This window comes from Ranitomeya imitator, chromosome 3 (genome assembly GCF_032444005.1).
Source record: "Ranitomeya imitator isolate aRanImi1 chromosome 3, aRanImi1.pri, whole genome shotgun sequence".
NCBI lineage: Eukaryota > Metazoa > Chordata > Amphibia > Anura > Dendrobatidae > Ranitomeya > Ranitomeya imitator.
In genome coordinates this window covers 783,112,198-783,131,501 of record NC_091284.1, presented here as the reverse complement: position 1 = coordinate 783,131,501, position 19,304 = coordinate 783,112,198, and the positions used below count along the sequence as shown (strand labels likewise).

At 47.9% G+C, this 19,304-nt stretch overlaps 1 protein-coding gene across 4 annotated transcripts in view; it reads right to left on the bottom strand.

The window, feature by feature from the left end:
• Nucleotides 1-13,301, bottom strand: part of ELMOD1 (ELMO domain containing 1) — a 144,292-nt gene extending 130,991 nt beyond the window's left edge. The window contains exon 1 of one of the 4 annotated variants that reach the window (XM_069759129.1): nucleotides 13,194-13,301. The gene's annotated coding sequence lies outside the window, so the exon portion shown is untranslated. The remainder of the gene's footprint in view (nucleotides 1-13,193) is intronic. The other 3 variants (XM_069759131.1, XM_069759132.1, XM_069759130.1) reach the window with 3 other exon arrangements.
• Nucleotides 13,302-19,304: the final 6,003 nt, after the last annotated feature.

Genomic DNA, 19,304 nt, shown 5'->3' with positions numbered 1-19,304 from the left:
CATTTATTCCATGGCGCTTTACATATGAGGAGGGGTATACAAAATGAAAACAAGTACAATAATCTTAAACAATACAAGTCATAACTGGTACAGGAGGAATGAGGACCCTGACCGCGAGGGCTCACAATCTACAAACTTATACAGCGTCATTAATTCCACAGCACTTTACAAACATTATTGGCACTGTCCCCATTGGGGCTCACAATCTACACTCCCTATCTTGTCTTTGGAGTGTGGGAGGAAACTGGAGTACTCAGAGGAAATCCACGCAAACACATACAAACTCCTCGCAGATGTTGTCCTTGGTGGGATTTGAACACCGGACCCCAGCGCTGCAGTGCTAACCACTGAACGATACTCTTATCATCCTATCATACGTGGTCTAGTAACATAACCTCATTATAGCACAGGTCATTGCTTACCATGAGGACAACACACTCTCCACTATTTACCTGACAACTTCATTACCTATAACGTGCAGTCCAGTCCTCCGCAACACAACTACCGGTACATGACTGAATAAGTCACTGCTTACATCAAAATCAACACTGTCCTCTTTGTCACAATTCCCTTAACCTACTAAACTAAAAAGAGTCTTACCCTTTCTACTACATACACCTAACTATCACATGCAGGTAAGTTCACAATAGCAACTATATGGTTGGACTGGTCACTGCTTACAACAAAATCAGAATTCTCTTCCTATGCTGCTGTTGTTATCCTAACTCTTTTCATCTACTATTGTACAAATATTTGCCTCTCATCCAGCCTTTTTACAACGACCTCCTAACTATCACAGTCCTGTTTTCTGTAACATAACTGAATAGGTCACTGCTTAACTAAAACTCAGCACTCCTTTCTTCTGCTGTTTCATCGTCATCATCATTCCTTTAGTCTACAAGATGAAGGGATTCGCGCTCTCAGGTAGGCATTAGGTGGCGCTCACACAGGCAATGCAGTTTGGTCCAAACATGCAGTTTTATTGCTTTTTCAAAACTCCAAGGAATTCAAAACTGAAAACAGCCTCTTCTGGGCATAAAGGTATTACAGTAAATAACCAGAGTATTCAGCAGTCACATATGTCAGAGTGCGCTCACCCGAACAGATTGCAGGTTCTTTCTGCAGGAGCAAACTTTACACACGGAAGAGGTACTCCCCTACCAATATCGATACACCCTTCAGCCCGAGTTCCAGCAGCTTTCCGCGCCCAACAGAAGTGTTCATCTCAATGCACAGTTCACACTCAATAGGCTGCAGTATCCACATGTTACTCTGCAGCTCCAACACACAGACTGCTCAGCTTTCCTAGCTGACCCATGCAGTCTCCATTCAGGGAGACACTGGCTTATCTTTGGCTCTACAGCTCACATTTTGGCTGGTCACTCACTAACTTCAACATAATCCACTCTGCTCAACATCCAGCAGACTGACACAAGGTAAACCCAGTTCCTGGTTCCTAGTCAAAGCTAGCCAGATGCATCTAATTAAGACCTGCAGTGCTAGGATTTAACCCAGTCGTACCTGACTTTGCTACAAAGGCTAAAATGAGTTGTCTGCCACTTCTACATATCCCTAACTCTATCACATTCAGTTCTCTGTCACATTAATACATTGTTGGATAGATCACTGCTTGCATAAAAATCAGAACTCTTCTCTCCTGATCTTCTCAGTATTCCTTCTACTGAGCTTTCTTGCTCTGTCTACCCCATACTGCTAACCCCATCTCATCCACTTAAGTCCCTAGTAAGGCTATGTGCACACGTTGCGGATTGCAGCGGATCTGCAGCTGCGGGTCCGCAGCAGCTTTTAAAGCGTTTACAGCACAATGTAAACTTATGGAAAACGCAATCCGCAGTGCCCATGCTGCGGGAAAAAAATGCGCGGGAAGGCTGCGGGTTACATTCCGCAGCAAGTCAATTCTTTGTGCGGATTCCGCAGCGGTTTACACCTGCTCCATAATAGGAATCCACAGGTGTAAAACCGCAGGTGGAATCCGCACAAAATATGCGGTAAATCCGCAGGTAAAACGCAGTGCAGAGCTCCTTTCTACGTGTGCACATACCCTAACACAACCACGAGTGGGCAGGTCACTGCTTACTCCAAGATCAGAGCACTCATCCTGTTGCTTTCATAATTCACAAAACATGAAGGCTACCGAGTACATGCTCCAAGTCTACAGATCCCCCACCGACTGAACACAGATCACAAATGAGAAATAAAAATCACTAAAGCTGGAAATCCACATCTGGTAAGAGGGAAAAAAACAGATCGTAGAATAAATGATAAAATATCCATAAACCAATGTGCTGTACACAAAACACATGCCCCCAAAATAGTCGTCAGTAAATTGCAGGGTAATGAGGAGCAGTGTGAGTAGCATCAAGACTTTAGGGCATGGGAACAAAGGCAGCCCGGCTAATTGGCAGCTGTTTAAAAGCAGCCAGCGTCTTGTACAATATGGAAAGGCAAAGTCATTAATGCTTCAATTCTTATTATTGCCGTGTAGACGAAGTCTTGTGATGGTTCCTCTAAGGTTTATTTTACGCGCAGACACGTTTTCTGCCTCAACAGCTATGGAAATGGTTCCATCTTTGAAGCGAGAGGTAGGAGCCACCTGCCCGTATTTGTACTACTATACCCCGGGGTTTGTATTCCGGGTCGGCCATCTCGCTTGTGCGCTTTTACGATGCATTTTGTATATAGATATAAAGAATCTTCACTTTGATTGTTGGCTGATACATGGGATTGCTAGGAGCTGCCTGGAGACAAATGTATAAATATGCCTATGTGAATGGCGGCCAGAACTGGCACAGCTGTGCTAAATCTGAGCAAAATGTGTCCTGGCACAGAATAAGGTGAAGCATCTGCAATTTCAGGACCATGGACAGTTGCACTGAAACACTTCTGTTCACAATATTACAAATGGTCTAGAGTAGGTCACCACAGATTACAGGGGCAGGAGTGGATAGGATGTGTAAATGCTGAAGATCTTTTCCCTGAGGAAAGTGATTACCGGTGGGGTGCAGCATGTACATTTTGTTGGCGGATTGGTTACAGATTTAGGATTCATTCACATGTCCATATTTAAACATCCGATATTGTCAGTGTTGTGCATCAGTGGGTCATCCGGGTGCCCGTTTTTACCATAGTGTGTCATCCGGGTGCCCGTTTTTACCATCAGTGGGTCATCCGGGTGCCCGTTTTTACCATCAGTGGGTCATCCGTGTGCCCATTTTTACCATCAGTAGGAAATCCGTGTGCCCGGTTTTACCATCAGTAGGTCGTCCGTGTGGCCATTTTTACCATCAGTGGTCATCCGTGTGCCCGCTTTTACCATCAGTGGGTCATCCGTGTGCTTGTTTTTACCATCAGTGTGTCTTCCGTGTGCCCGTTTTTACCATCAGTGTGCCCGTACAGTACAGCATGAGCATTGCCATTCCAATCAAAGTGTCCAAAAGTTCAATCACGTATGATGGATCTGGTCAAGTACTCTCAGTCTTAAGCAGAAAGACTTGCACCAACATTTTACTATGTTTCCATCAGAAACATGACAGGCTTATACTGATGGGAGCAAGTTCCACCCCCGATACTAACTTAGGGTATGTGTCCACGGGCCGTTTTACATCCGGACTAGCTGCAGATTGAACGCTGCATGGAGCCACAGCGTTCAATCCACAGCGTCCAGATGTTACAGCATGGTGGAGGGGATTTTATGAAATCCCGTCTCCACTGTGCGTACGAACACGCATCCGGCGGCCCTGTGATTCCGGACACGCGGCGCGTCTTTTTAGATCGCAGCATGTCCATTTACCCTGCGGCGCTGCTGCGCCGCCGCAAGGTAAAACACAGGGCCCTATGTGTGGGGTGCGATGATTCCGGATGTGTGCAATGAACACATCCGGAATCATCGTGTCTACAGAAGGGGGCGGAATGAGTTTTCCGCGCCGTCCAAAGCGCCGGCCATCCTGAACGTGGACACGTACCCTTATTGGGGGAACAGGGGTCCTGTAACTTCCAATTCAGGTTAGCCACTTATCCCATAGAAGTAAGGAGAGAGGTGAACACATTGTAATGTTGCCAAAATCTTGTGAAACCTTTGGGGATTGGAATTAGAGGATGATGTGGCATGTAACGAGCATCATATCATTTGCCCTACTTTTCAATCCTGGAAAATATATACTCTCTCAGTGAATTACAGAGAGGTTAGAGACTACTAGTATTAGTAATGGATTAGTTACTCTTATTAATACTACTACCCATTTGTCTCTTCACTAACTCAAAGGCAGTGAAACTATTGCTACAACATTACACTGAACACATCCAGACTCGGACTGGCCCAAAGGAGAGCAGGAGAATCCCCTGGTGGGCCCTTGCACATTTGATTCACTAAGTACAGACAAAAGCAGCATCTTCCTAATTATTTCAACAAACTACTGTATTGATTATTATCTAGAAACAGCGGTTCATTTGTGAATGTGAGTAACATATCAGTTGAATTTAAACAGAATAGCGGTCTCCCAGAGTCAATGTTGCTGGTGGGTCCCTGCCACTCCAGTCTGACACTACACGACCCCAGATTTTGCCCTTCATCCCGTCATATTGCTGATTCTGCTCTGAGCTCACACTATCGTCTTTATTAGGACAATTTAGATGCTGATTAGGATCATTCTCATTTAGGCTTGTCTGCTACTCAGCAATCGCTTTCTCCAATGCATACTTAGCATTTGTGATGTGATCTCTGAGGCTTACAGTAACCTCTAACTGGGTATATATTGGAAAATCACAGAAGATCTGCTGAAGGTCTATCATCACATGTGCGTTGCCGGCTCGGATACTTGGTCAAATGGAATACATCTCATAAAAACCTCAAAAGCACTCTTAAGTAGGTCAGAAATGCTCCGGCACCAATCGTATACCTCAACTCTAAAATCAAAAACCATGCAGCAGATAAATAATTCAAAGTAAATTTAGGTTATCATCATATACTTGGATTTCTAACATGAGCTTACATGAAACAAAATAAAAACACTACAAATGTATATTTCCCTTTACAAACCCAAATATTAATTTGATTCCCCCAGGCATCAGATAATATTTATCTATACACCTCCTCCTCATACTCCACATCCTGTAGCATGTAACATTGACTTTGAGGGTCCCAAAAAGACACAGGGCAGCCAAGAACTCGTGAAAGTTTTTGTTAATTTTCCATCTCTTCTTATATTGGTGTTTTTTAACTGGAGAAGTACAAGGTGATTACATCACAGATTCCAAACTTGTTTTTACTAACAACTGTTGTCATTTCTTTGGAGTGCTTCAGTAGAGACACACCAACATCATCAGTTGACAACTGCAGATCTCAAAGTAACCCACGCTCCAATTTTGTTGCTGCATAGTACAGTCTATTAATGATTTACGTTACTTGTACAGATGTTCCAACACACACTGGATGTCAGGTACGTCCATAGGAGAGGAGAGTTAGGCCAGCGCTGATTGGCTGCAGGGATCGTGTGAAATAATGTCACTGAGGCCCCAGGACAGCCAAAGCCGACACCACTGGAATGATGCCACCACCCAAAAGGACTTGTCATTTGCTATAAATGTGTAATTTTTTATCTGGTATAAATGCTGCTGTTCTCATTAATCTGGCGATGTTCATCCTTTATTCCTACACTTCTCTGTTCCTAAGATAAGGTCCCCTCTTCTCTGTATGTAAATTTAGTATTTTTAGCCAACTGGGTTAGGGTTCACATGAACAAGCCTATATACCGACCACCGGGCTCAACCACTGCCTTCATCAACCAATTCTCCACCTGGCTCCTTCACTTTCTCTCTGCTGACATCCCCACCATCATCATGGGTGACTTTAATATCCCTACTGACACCAGCCAGCCAGCAGCCTCCAAGCTCCTGGCCCTTACTTCATCCTTTGGACTCACTCAGTGGTCTTCCACAGCCACCCACACAGACCGACATAAACTAGACCTCATCTTCACCCGCCTCTGCTCCTTATCTAATCTCACCTCTCCCTTCCCCCTATCTGACCACCATCTACTCACCTTCTCATCCTTGTGCTCACCTGCCCCCCATATCCAGCCATTACCACATCCTCGCAGAAACCTCGCACACCTAGACATTCACAGACTCTCAGACTCACTCCTACCCCTGTCCTCCATATCTTCACTCCATGACACGGACAGTGCCACCGCTTTCTATAACTCCACCCTCACATCAGCCATAGACTCAGTCGCCCCTCTCATGCATGGCTCAGTGCGACAAACCAATAGGCAACCTTGGCATAACAATCTCACAAAAAAAACTTCGACAAGCATCCAAGGTGGCGGAGCGGCGTTGGAAGAAAACACGCCTTCCAGACGACTTCACTGCTTTCAAACAAGCTACATTTGACTTCAAGTCTGTCCTCACCTCCGCTAAACAGACCTATTTTACTAACCTTGTATCTTCACTATCCTACAACCCAAAACAACTATTCAGCACATTTACCTCCCTCCTCCGCCCACCACTGCCACCTCCAACTCCCCTCATCTCCTCCGAGGACTTTGCCACCTACTTCAAAAACAAGATTGACCGAACAAGACTAACCCTTACAGCTCCATCACCCCAACCACTCCATATACCAGACCTCTGCCCTTCCCTAATAACCTCCCTCTCCAACATTACTGAAGGAGAGCTTACTCGCCTCTTCTCCAAATCGCACCTCACCACCTGTGCACTTGACCCCATCCCCTCCCACCTGCTCCCCAACCTCACTAACATGCTCATTCCAGCCCTAACCCATCTCTTCAACCTATCGCTATCTTCTGGTACCTTCCCCTCGGCCTTCAAACATGCCACCATCACACCCATCCTCAAAAAAACTAACCTTGACCCAACTGCTATGCCCAGCTACCGCCCCATATCACTGCTCCTGTTTGCTTCAAAACTCCTTGAGCAGCATGTCCATGTTCAAATTTCCTCCCACCTCTCATCTAACTCTCTCCTTGACAACCTCCAATCTGGCTTCCGCCCCCACCACTCCACCGAAACTGCTCTGACCAAAATTACAAATGACTTAAGGTACCGTCACACTAAGCGACGCTGCAGCGATACCGACAACGATCCGGATCGCTGCAGCGTCGCTGTTTGGTCGCTGGAGAGCTGTCACACAGACAGCTCTCCAGCGACCAACGATGCCGGTAACCAGGGTAAACATCGGGTTACTAAGCGCAGGGCCGCGCTTAGTTACCCGATGTTTACCCTGGTTACCATCGTTAAAGTAAAAAAAACAAACACTACATACTTACCTACCGCTGTCTGTCCCCGGAGCTGTGCTTCTCTGCTCTGGCTGTGAGCACAGCGGCCGGAAAGCAGAGCGGTGACGTCACCGCTCTGCTTTCCGGCTGCCCGGCGCTCACAGCCAGAGCAGAAAAGCACAGCGCCGGGGACAGACAGCGGTAGGTAAGTATGTAGTGGTTGTTTTTTTTACTTTAACGATGGTAACCAGGGTAAACATCGGGTTACTAAGCGCGGCCCTGCGCTTAGTAACCCGATGTTTACCCTGGTTACCAGCGAAGACATCGCTGAATCGGCGTCACACACGCCGATTCAGCGATGTCAGCGGGAGATCCAGCGACGAAACAAAGTTCTGGACTTTCTGCCCTGACCAGCGATATCACAACAGGGGCCTGATCGCTGCTGCCTGTCACACTGGACGATATCGCTAGCCAGGACGCTGCAACGTCACGGATCGCTAGCGATATCGTCTAGTGTGACGGTACCTTTACAGCCAAAGCTAACAGACAGTTCTCCATCCTCCTCCTTCTTGACCTGTCCTCTGCTTTCGACACAGTCGATCACTGCCTACTGCTACAGATTCTTTCTTCCCTTGGCATCAAAGACCTTGCCCTGTCCTGGATTGCTTCATACCTTTCCGACCGCACATTTAGGGTTTCCCACTCCCACACCACCTCCTCATCCCGCCCTCTCTCTGTTGGAGTCCCTCAAGGCTCTGTCCTAGGGCCCCTACTTTTTCCATCTATACTCTTGGCCTAGCACAACTCATAAAGTCCCATGGCTTCCAGTACCACCTGTATGCGGACGACACTCAGATCTACCTCTCTGGCCCAGATGTCACCTCTCTGCTGTACAGAATCCCGAAGTGTCTGTCAGCCATATCCTCCTCCTTCACATCTCGCTTCCTAAAACTCAATGTAGACAAAACCGAACTCATCATCTTTCCCCCATCTCACGTATCCCACCTACCTGACCTATCTATTATGGTAAACGGCATCACGCTCTCTCCCGCACCTGAAATCCGCTGCCTCGGGGTAACTCTCGACTCTGCCCTGTCCTTCAAACCGCACATCCAAACTCTTGCCACCTCCTGTCGCCTCCAACTCAAAAATATTGCCAGAATCTGTTCCTTCCTCAGCCCACAATCTACCAAAACTCTTGTGCATGCCCTCATCATCTCCCGCCTCGACTTCTGCAACACCCTCCTCTATGGCCTCCCCACTAACTCTCTTGCACCACTCCAGTCTGTCCTCAACTCTGCTGCCCGGATAATCCACCTCTCTCCTCGCTACTCCCCTGCTTCTCCCCTCTGCAAATCCCTCCACTGGCTCCCCATTCCCCAACGAATCCAGTTCAAACTACTAACACTGATCTACAAAGCCATCCTTAACCTGTCCCCTCCCTATATCTCTGAACTAATCTCCCAATATCTTCCCTCACGTATTCTCCGATCCTCCCAAGACCTTCTACTCTCCTCCACACTTATTCGTTCCTCACACAACCGCCTCCAAGATTTCTCCCGAATATCCCCCATCCTCTGGAACTCCATGCCTCAACACGTCCGACTATCCACCACCCTCGGCTCCTTCAGACGGAACCTGAAAACCCATCTCTTCAAGAAAGCCTACAGCCTGCAATAACCATTCTGCCGCCTCACCATCGCCAGAGCCACCGCCTCGCCCCTACCTTCTGTCTCTTCCCCACTATCCCATAGAATGTAAGTCCGCAAGGACAGGGTCCTCTCCCCTCTGTACCGGTCTGTCAATGTAAACCTGCTTACTGTAATCGATATCTATAACCCTGTATGTAACTCCTTTCTCATGTACAGCACCATGGAATTAATGGTGCTATATAAATAAATAATAATAATAAAGAAAAGTCGACGATCATACCAACAGAGAAGAGTTGATGATCCCAACCACTTGGCTAAAAATACATGGAAGTGAAGGTCAAATCTCATATATAGAGAGGTGCAGAAACAAGAGAAAGATACCAGATTATCGAGAACAGCATCATTTACTCCTAGGTGGAAAAAAATACAGGTCCTCTATAAGTACCCGCTAAAGAAACTATTATGAAAGTGAACAGCACTACCCTGCATTGATAGATGCCACCACAAACACTTGCACACAATGAAAGCTACTAGCAATGAAGACTGGATTTAGCTCTTCGATGACAGTTTTTGCCCCAGTGCGCTTCTTCATACGCCTGACTGAAGAGCTAACTTGCAGTCATCATTCTTGAGGGTCTCGGTATCTGTCCATCTTTCCTACATAAGTGTTTTATTCACATCTGTGCCTTCACAGAAGCACACGTGAGAATGTGTAATTAGGCTACTATGGAGCTCAAGCAAACCTCTGTCGTAAAGGAACAGCTTTTGTGAAGACCTCCAAAGAGCCCAGAAACAAGTAAGCCAAGTAAAGGTAATAGAGTTGCTTCGAGCTGGTTCACAGGATGCAAGGTCCATTGGCCACATCAATAATCTGTGGCTGCCGGATAGGACCCCCAGAGAACGGCCTTGTACCCGTCGGTATCCCCAGCTCTTCTTTTGATTAACCAGCCTGATATGACGTTATCAATGCCGGTGATGCACAAGTCAAGTCGCTCTAGGCAGGGATTATCAAAACAAGAGCCATCAAGTAGGAGGTGGTTCTAAAGGCCCCCATCCAGCAACCACAGATTACTGACATGGCCGATGGACCTTGCGAATCAATTAGCACCAACTCTAAGAGGTGCCCATACACACTGGAGCATAGTTGATAGAAACTGACAATTTTGGCTGTAATGACCAGTCGTCATCTGGATTGGTGAAATGGAGCAACAAATGATTGACAAATGTTTGGTCTGGATTTTTGATGGGGCCAGTGGAGACCACCAGCTGGTGTAATCGGATGTGTGTATGGGGCTATTGCGGAACAAATGAACATTTGACTGGTGAGCATTCATTTATCATCTAGTGTGTATGGCCAGCTTAAAAGGAACCTGAGCGGAGACTGTAGGCAGCAGAAATCAGACACTGGCTCCATTATTGGAGCCGTGAATGTTTTACTATGAACGCTGTTAAGTGTCAAAGCAAACACAATTATAAAAGACGTCCTGGGACTAGGGCTATGGCGTCGGTAAGCAAAACCTCCGACTCCTCAATTTCCATGACACCGACTCCACCAAAATGGGCTCCGTCTCGGACTCCATGACTCCATAGCCCTGCCTGGGACAATTGGTATGGGAAGTGTAGACCAAAAAGCAGGTCTCCAGCAGCTTCTCCCCACCCACCATGACTGGCAGGTCTCTGCCTACCCTGTGTGTAAAGGGAGAGGCTTGTAAGTCTAGACAAGAGGAGAGGGCAGAAGCTGCAGGGGACCCGCCTATGGGACTAGTCATCTGAGGTTCATGGACCCTACTCGGCTTTTAAAAGTAGGTTCTCTCTGAAACTCTGCAGCGTTACAAAGGAAACAATACACGACTGATTCATAGCGCACACAGTTTGGGCAGCAGGAATACACGGTCACGTTTACGCTGAAGGACTTATCCAGGACTAATATCAATGATGACCTGTAAAATATGTGATCAATCTCAGATCGGTGCGGAATAAACTGCAGCACTCAGAAGTGATCACTAAATGTAAGACTCTGTGCTGATCCGCTCCGTACATGGTCTTCATACTGCCAGGACTTGGGATCATATCAGCTGGTTACTGAGGGTGCGGGTTTTGGACGCCCCCTACTGATCTAATATTGATAACCATCAATATGTTAGTCCCAGACAACCCCTGTAAGGATGTGGATGGGTAGAGGCCTCCCTAAATGTCTTCCTTAAGTATCACTTCAAGCGATTTGTTTAGTGAAACAAGATCATCTTTAGTTACAAGACCACACATTAGTATATTAGATAATTATATACTGATCTACTGGAAGCTACAGACGGACAACACCGAAGTCTCAGATATCAGAACAGTAATGTAGGAAAATGCAACAAGTGCACACATGACGGGTAAGCTAGCGCCAGCTCTTCTATCACCGGGGGAACAATTTGCTGCCCTAATCCTGTATATAGGGAGCCCAGTAAAGCAGCGGGGCTCATTGGTCTATGTACGGGCTCACTGGCTCGTCTACGGAGCTCACTGGCTCGTCTACGGAGCTCACTGGTTCGTCTACGGAGCTCACTGGTTCGTCTACGGAGCTCACTGGTTCGTCTACGGAGCTCACTGGTACGTCTACGGAGCTCACTGGTTCGTCTACGGGCTCACTGGCTCGTCTACGGAGCTCACTGATCCGTCTACGGAGCTCACTGATCCGTCTACGGAGCTCACTGGTTCGTCTACGGAGCTCACTGGTTCGTCTACGGAGCTCACTGGTTCGTCTACGGAGCTCACTGATCCGTCTACGGAGCTCACTGGTACGTCTACGGAGCTCACTGGTACGTCTACGGAGCTCACTGGTACGTCTACGGAGCTCACTGATCCGTCTACGGAGCTCACTGGTTCGTCTACGGAGCTCACTGATCCGTCTACGGAGCTCACTGGTTCGTCTACGGGCTCACTGATCCGTCTACGGAGCTCACTGGTTCGTTTACGGGCTCACTGGCTCGTTTACGGGCTTACTGGCTCATCTACGGAGCTCACTGGTACGTCTACGGAGCTCACTGGTTCGTCTACGGAGCTCACTGATCCGTCTACGGAGCTCACTGATCCGTCTACGGAGCTCACTGGTTCGTCTACGGAGCTCACTGGTTCGTTTACGGAGCTCACTGGTACGTCTACGGAGCTCACTGGTACGTCTACGGAGCTCACTGGCTCGTTTACGGGCTCACTGGCTCATCTACGGAGCTCACTGGTACGTCTACGGAGCTCACTGGTTCGTCTACGGAGCTCACTGATCCGTCTACGGAGCTCACTGATCCGTCTACGGAGCTCACTGATCCGTCTACGGGCTCACTGATCCGTCTACGGAGCTCACTGGTTCGTTTACGGGCTCACTGGCTCGTTTACGGGCTCACTGGCTCGTCTACGGAGCTCACTGGCTCACTGGCTCGTTTACGGGCTCACTGGCTCATCTACGGAGCTCACTGGCTTGTCTACGGGCTCACTGGCTCGTCTACGGAGCTCACTGGTCGGTCTACGGGCTCACTGGCTCGTCTACGGGCTCACTGGTCCGTCATTTTGGCAACTGGAACAAAGATTTAGCTTATTAGGCCAGCCCCCTATAGATCACCCACATCACAGCCAGTAGCTTATAGTGCTCGCCGGACAATCCAGCCCCCCTGAAGCCCCCAAATATGCTGGATGCCAAACAGCAGAAACAATATCCCCTGCTGCTCCTTCACATAGTCCAGGGTTTTTATTTTCTGCCATTTATTTACATGGGAAGATGGAGGTGAGCACAAAGCACAGGATATTATTCTATACATTATCACTACTACATACACAGCCATTATATTACCACTACAGACATGACATATATTACATACAATGTTAGATTATCACAGACACCGACGCTGCAGACCATCCCCAACATAAGGAACCAATGGTGTAATAACAATCATACCAGCGCCTCCGTCAGCGGCAAACAACACAGGAAGAATCCTAGAAGAAAAGCCCCTCACTGAGGCCACAGAAGCCCCCCATAGCCTGCCCCCCGGGGACGGGATCAGTATGCAGCAGCCTATGCCGCACAATGTGACTCCATGTGTGATACAGCCCCCACCTGACCGCTGCCTCCATCACTGGCTGTGAGCGCTGCACCCGGTCTCCCGCATGATTAACCCCTTGTCTCCCCGCCTGTGAGCAGCGCTCTCCTGCTCCGGCATGCAGCATGTGTGCTCCGAGCCCATCAATAACCTGTGCAGCTCAGCCCCCGGCACAGGCCGGTGACACAGGCACACCGACGCCCCGGGGCTCTCACCTGTGTGATGGCTGCTCCGGGGGTTCACGGTCCCATGATCCGGCGGCTGCTCCACTGCACGGGGGCGCGCACAGAAACAACACAGGCGCGACCCCGACAGCCTCCGCCAATCAGACAGGGGGATTGTTTCAGACCACGCCCACCTGCTCACCTTAGTGCCAGAGCAGTGCAGCTACATGTCACCCATACACAGTGCCGGGGAGTAATGCTGACTGGAAAGTGTCACATGCTGGGGTCCCAATCATATACTGGGGTCACAATACACCTGATATGTCATATACTGGGGTCCCAATCATATACTGGGGTCATAATACACCTGATATGTCATATACTGGGGTCACAATCATATACTGGGGTCATAATACACCTGATATGTCATATACTGGGGGTCCCACTCATATACTGGGATCATAATACACCTGATATGTCATATACTGGGGTAACAATCATATACTGGGGTCATAATACACATCATATAGCATATACTGGGGTCACAATCATATACTGGGGTCATAATACACCTGATATATCATATACTGGGGTCACAATCATATACTGGGGTCATAATACACATCATATAGCATATACTGGGGTCACAATCATATACTGGGGTCCCAATCATATACTGGGATCATAATACACCTGATATGTCATATACTGGGGTCACAATCATATACTGGGGTCATAATACACCTGATATGTCATATACTGGGGTCACAATCATATACTGGGGTCACAATACACCTGATATGTCATATACTGGGGTCACAATCATATACTGGGGTCATAATACACCTGATATGTCATATACTGGGGTCACAATCATATACTGGGGTCATAATACACCTGATATATCATATACTGGGGTCACAATCATATACTGGGGTCACAATCATATACTGGGGTCATAATACACCTGATATGTCATATACTGGGGGTCCCAATCATATACTGGGATCATAATACACCTGATATGTCATATACTGGGGTCACAATCATATACTGGGGTCATAATACACCTGATATGTCATATACTGGGGTCACAATCATATACTGGGGTCATAATACACCTGATATGTCATATACTGGGGGTCCCAATCATATACTGGGATCATAATACACCTGATATGTCATATACTGGGGTCACAATCATATACTGGGGTCATAATACACCTGATATGTCATATACTGGGGTCACAATCATATACTGGGGTCACAATACACCTGATATGTCATATACTGGGGTCACAATCATATACTGGGGTCACAATCATATACTGGGATCATAATACACCTGATATGTCATATACTGGGGTCCCAATCATATACTGGGATCATAATACACCTGATATGTCATATACTGGGGTCACAATCATATACTGGGGTCATAATACACCTGATATGTCATATACTGGGGTCACAATCATATACTGGGGTCACAATACACCTGATATGTCATATACTGGGGTCACAATCATATACTGGGGTCATAATACACCTGATATGTCATATACTGGGGTCACAATCATATACTGGGGTCATAATACACCTGATATATCATATACTGGGGTCACAATCATATACTGGGGTCACAATCATATACTGGGGTCATAATACACCTGATATGTCATATACTGGGGTCACAATCATATACTGGGGTCACAATACACCTGATATGTCATATACTGGGGTCATAATACACATCATATAGCATATACTGGGGTCATAATACACCTGATATATTGTATACTGGGGTCCCAATCATATACTGGGATCATAATACACCTGATATGTCATATACTGGGGTCACAATCATATACTGGGGTCATAATACACCTGATATATTGCATACTGGGGTAACAATCATATACTGGGGTCACAACACACATCATATATCATATACTGGATAAATAGATGGGTTTACAATGTGTGCTGGACACAGAGAGCCCAATAAAGGATTATTCCCCACCTACAGAATAGTGGAGGGGGCGCTAGGCGATCCTGAGAACTGGGGCCCTGAATCACAATAATGGGGCTCTGCAGCACCCTGGCTTGAATGGATGTTGTGTGCCCGACCACCGCCCCTTCATTGTACACAGGACTGCTGGAATAACCCCAGTGCAGCGCGTCACTATTTCCAATCAGACAGACAATGAATAGAGAGCAGGTTGAACATGTGCACCTCCGCTCACTGCAGAGCTCCCTTCTTGTTCTTTCAGGTCCCCTTCCTCAGATTCCATGGGGGTACCAGCGGTTGGACCCAGAACGATAAGTTACTCTCTATCCTTTGGATTGCAGAAAATTTGCAATTCTGGGAATGTCTTTTAGTGTGCCCATCCTGGTGCCATTATTACCTTGGGCGCTGGCCCACTGCTCTCCAGGTATACCCATACTGGCTAATGCAGGAACATCAGTGTTGCCTTTCATCTTTTTCATATACCCTTTATTGATTTGCACCTAGCCTCGGTACAGTGGTGGATGGTTTATCATAAGGTCACATTCACACTGTAAGGTCACAGTCAGATGACCGAAGAAATCGGGTCGAGATCGGACAGCAATGCACGGACTGACCGGCGGATCTTCCGACCCAAGTATGAAAGTTTCATAGAAGTACATGCAGCTGTCGCCCTCAGGTGGGGAGACCCGCCGGCCAGTCCGCGCATTGAGATCCGATCTCGTTCCGACTGATACAGTCATCTGATTGTGCCCTAAGGGTGCATTCACACTGGCCGAAACAAGTGTTCCAAGGAACAATCATTTCCTGAGAATCGTCCATTGTATGCGGCTCCCGGTCACTCAATGAATGAGAAAATCTGTCGTTCAATGGGTAAAATTATTTTAAAACTTGTTTTAAATTGTTTTCAGCTGGAAAAGGAGAACAATGAGAGAGTCTGAGCACAGAGCAATAGTATAACAATCATTCCGTCAGCATGGAGGCATCTGAACAGGCCACTAAACGCCAACAGAACGACTTCCATGTAGTAAGCCCCTCTGTGTTCACAGCTAAGAGGCACTCACCTACTGATAATACCCGGGGGTCCATGGGCAGAATGGTGTGTGTTACCAGCTCATTGATACCTGGGCCCTACTGACTGGCAGCTCTTGTTTCAGACAGGTGACTATGAGATCTCCCTGCGGATCATGTTTCTACAGGTAACTCAATTCAGAGTCTTCATTATTAATGAAGCTGCACTTTCATTTCATTTTCAGCTTAAATTTTCAGACTAGAATCGCTTTACCATCTAGATGACCACAATCTCTGACCCAGATGTCACCTCTCTGCTCTCCAGAATCCCAGAGTGTCTATCAGCCATATCCTCCTTCTTCTCCTCTCGCTTCCTCAAACTCCATGTGGACAAATCTGAACTACCGTAATTATCTTTCCTCCATCTCGCATATCTTCCCTACCTGATCTATCTACCACAATAAATGAATTCACACTTTCCCCTGTCCCCGTAATCCGCTGCCTCAGAGTAACCCTTGACTCTGCCCTATCCTTCAAACCGCACATCCAAGCTCTCGCCACCTCCTGTAGCCTCCAGCTCAAAAATATTTCCAGAATCTTTCCTTTCCTCAACCCTCACTCTACCAAAATGCTTGTGCATGCCCTAATCATCTCCCGCCTCGACTACTGCAACATCCTCCTTTGTGGCCTACCTTCAAACACTTTCGCATTCCTCCAGTCAGTCCTTAACTCTGCTGCCCGACTAATTAATCTCTTTCCTCGCTACTCTCCTGCTTCCTCTCTTTGCAAATACCTTCACTGGCTCCCAATCTCCCAGTGTATCCAGTTTAAACTACTAACACTGACCTACAAAGCCATCCAAAACCTTTCTCCTCCATATAATTCCGAACTAATCTCTCAATATCTTCCCTCACGTAATCTCCAGTCCTCCCAAGACCTCCTTCTCTCCTCCACACTTATTCGCTCATCACCCAATCGCCTCCAAGACTTCTCTCGAATATCCCCCATCGTCTGGAATTCTGTGCCCCAACACGTCCGGTTATCCACCACATTTGGATCCTTCAAACGGAACCTGAAAACCCACCTCTTCAAAGAAGCTTACAACCAGTAATGACCACACGGCCACCTCAACACCATCAGAGCTATTGCAACCCCCGACCTACTGTCTCCTTCCCCATAATCCTGTAGAATGTAAGCAAGGGCAGGGTCCTCGGCCCTCTGTATCAGTCTGCAATTGTTAGTTTGTTTACTGTAAGTGATATCTGTAATTTGTATGTAACCCCTTCTCAGGTACAGCACCATGGAATCAATGGTGCTATATAAATAATAATATTAATAATAATAATCTGTCTGCCCCGTTAAGGTGTATAGATGATGCATGACATAGAGGGGTCCATAACTTAGTCTGAGATGAGAGCTACTGCTCACTATATCTAGCAGGTCACGTGTAACGCTATGCCACCATCCCTGCGTGGTCACTCGCCGTCCTCCTGGCAGGGACGTCGACATATTCACCGCCACAGCGGCGTTCTAGTTCCCTACTGTACTCCTGTGTATGTGTACGCCGCACAGGTCTCCTGGCATTGCGTCTAGTGAGTACACGTGCTCTGGAAATGCCCCCAGCCAATAGGCATGCTCTCCAGTAGGGAGGTGCCTGAGCAACGTTCTCCATTTAGTGGTATTATGAGCAACTAGTGAGTTGCCAGGTCCCTATATCATGTACTGTGTTAGTGTGAACATTTGCCTTTACCCTGTGTTGTGTAGCCCTGAATCTTGAAGCTGCATCTGTGGCACCTGAACCCTGACATAGCTCTGCAGTACCGGAGCCTGATACCGTTCTCTGCGGTACGTGAACCTTGACACCATTCCCTGCAGTTCCTGAGCACGACACCGCTCCCTGCAATACCTGTGCCTCAAGTTGCACCCGCGGTACATGAACCCTGACACCGCTCCTTGCAGTACCTGATCCTGATACCACTCTCTGCGGTACATGAATCTTGACACGGCTCCCTGCGGCACCTGAGCATGACACGGCTCCCTGCAGAACCTGTGCCTGAAGCTGCACCCGCAGTACGTGAACCCCAATACCGCTCCCTGCAGTCCCTGATCCTGACACCACTCTCTGCGGTACATGAATCTTGACACGGCTCCCTGCGGCACCTGAGCATGACACGGCTCCCTGCAGAGAACCTGTGCCTGAAGCTGCACCCGCAGTACGTGAACCCCAATACCGCTCCCTGCAGTACCTAAACCAGATATCGTTCCCTGCAATACCTGTGCCTGAAGTTAAACCTGCGGTATGTGAACCCTGACACCACTCCTTGCAGTACCTGATCTTGACACCACTCTCTGCGGTACATGAACCTTGACACCGCTCCCTGCAGAACCTGTGGGTGAATCCTCACCCGCAGTACGTGAACCTGATACCACTCCCTGCAGTACTTGTGCCTGAAGTTATACCTGCGGTATGTGAACCCTGACAACGCTCCCTGCAGTACCTGTGCCTGAAGTTAAACCTGCGGTATGTGAACCCTGACAACGCTCCCTGCAGTACCTGACTCTGAAGCCGCACCTGCGGTATCTGAACCCTGACACCGCGCCTGAAGTTTCTGAACCTGATGCTGCTCTAGCGGCATCCAAACATGTAGCCGTTCCGGATGTACTTGAACCAGCACCAGAGTCTTCCTGGTTAGGATCCCAGAGTCCATACAGTCAGAGCCTGTTCCAGTATTCGAATTCTAATCCTGTCCAGTGACCCAGAATCCACGCCGTCTGACCAGTGTCCGTATCCAGTCCTGCAAGTGACTCAGAGTCTGTGTCCGTCCTGCCCGGTGACCCAGAATCCACGCTGTCTGACCAGTGTCCGTATCCAGTCCTGCAAGTGGCTCCGAGACTGTGTCCGTCCTGCCCGGTGACCCAGAATCCACGCCGTCTGACCAGTGTCCGTATCCAGTCCTGCAAGTGACTCAGAGTCTGTGTCCGTCCTGCCCGGTGATCCAGAATCCACGCTGTCTGACCAGTGTCCGTATCCAGTCCTGCAAGTGGCTCCGAGACTGTGTCCGTCCTGCCCAGTGACCCAGAATCCACGCCGTCTGACCAGTGTCCGTATCCAGTCCTGCAAGTGGCTCCGAGACTGTGTCCGTCCT